Source organism: Oratosquilla oratoria, chromosome 4 (genome assembly GCF_046742065.1).
Source record: "Oratosquilla oratoria isolate Oo_2021 chromosome 4, ASM4674206v1, whole genome shotgun sequence".
NCBI lineage: Eukaryota > Metazoa > Arthropoda > Malacostraca > Stomatopoda > Squillidae > Oratosquilla > Oratosquilla oratoria.
This window is the reverse complement of record NC_134780.1, coordinates 8202697-8203771: the sequence shown is the minus strand read 5'-3', so window position 1 is coordinate 8203771 and position 1075 is coordinate 8202697. Positions and strand designations below refer to the sequence as shown.

Genomic DNA, 1075 nt, shown 5'->3' with positions numbered 1-1075 from the left:
AGAAAAGTAAAAAATAATCCTTTGGTGAGCAAATGTCCTATTTATCACTTGTCCGGTGAACAACTGTCCGGTGAGCAATTGTCCGGTGAGCAACTGTCCTACACCCGGAATTCATGGCAGGGATCAAGTTGATTGAACTTGTCCAGAGTTGTTTAGAGTTGCTCCAATTAATGATAATTTTCACATAAAAAAGAAATCGACCCATGCCCAAGGTTTGAATAACTCTACAAATTTGGAATATGGTATATGAAAATATTCATAATTCTCAATCTCAAGAATAGTGAATATGTAAAAATTTTCATTTCACTCGAAAGGTTAAAAAGAGACAGTAATTAAATAATCAGAAAGTAATAAATTTCATCTAATTATATACATGATAGGTCCTATAAAGAATTACACATAAGGAAGTATTAACTATGAGCTCTCCGTGCCAAAGATTTAGGATAAATGAGGATGTAAGTAAAAAGCTTTGAACCTGGGTAGAACATTTATTAGTCTTAAGTAAAGGAAGAGTTAAGAGGAATATCATAGGAATTTCTATTCCTCTAAACCCAAAACTATTTCAGTTTATTTTTACTTACTGGCTATTGAATAATGAGTTCTACTCAGAGTATTTTTACCTGCAAGTCCCAATAAAAGACAAACGAAATTAAGGTAATATTAATAATGACATAGTTCCGGTATATAAGAGGGGTAAACATCAGGATGATGAAAGTGTTAAAGCCTTCCAGTAGAAAGAAAGACAAACAAAATACTGGTCGACTGTTGTAAAATATAAACACACAGAAAAAGTGACAAGTTCCAGAATATAGTGGATACATAAAGAATATTGTAAGTCTGTTTCGTGCGCACGTTCCTAGAATATCAACTCCATAAAAACTGGTCAACCAGTACACTATTTAAGTCAGCTTTCTCACTCAACTTACATGGCAGCTGAAACCCAATTTAGTGTTAAACAATGAACTAATCCTTGTGTTGATACAATCAAATCCTCTTTACACAAGGAGATTATTCATCAAAAGTTAAAGAGTTAAAAGTGGTCTCTAAAACAAGTTGTACGTAAGCACACCTTGAG

General features: G+C 33.1%; 1 protein-coding gene across 1 annotated transcript in view; it reads right to left on the bottom strand.

Annotated features, from left to right (window-relative positions):
- Positions 1-474: 474 nt before the first annotated feature.
- LOC143024612 (mite allergen Der f 3-like) overlaps positions 475-1075 on the bottom strand; it is a 33442-nt gene continuing 32841 nt past the window's right edge. Inside the window, exon 11 of the mRNA XM_076183475.1 lies at positions 475-1075. This exon is cut by the window's right edge and continues 365 nt beyond it. The gene's annotated coding sequence lies outside the window, so the exon portion shown is untranslated.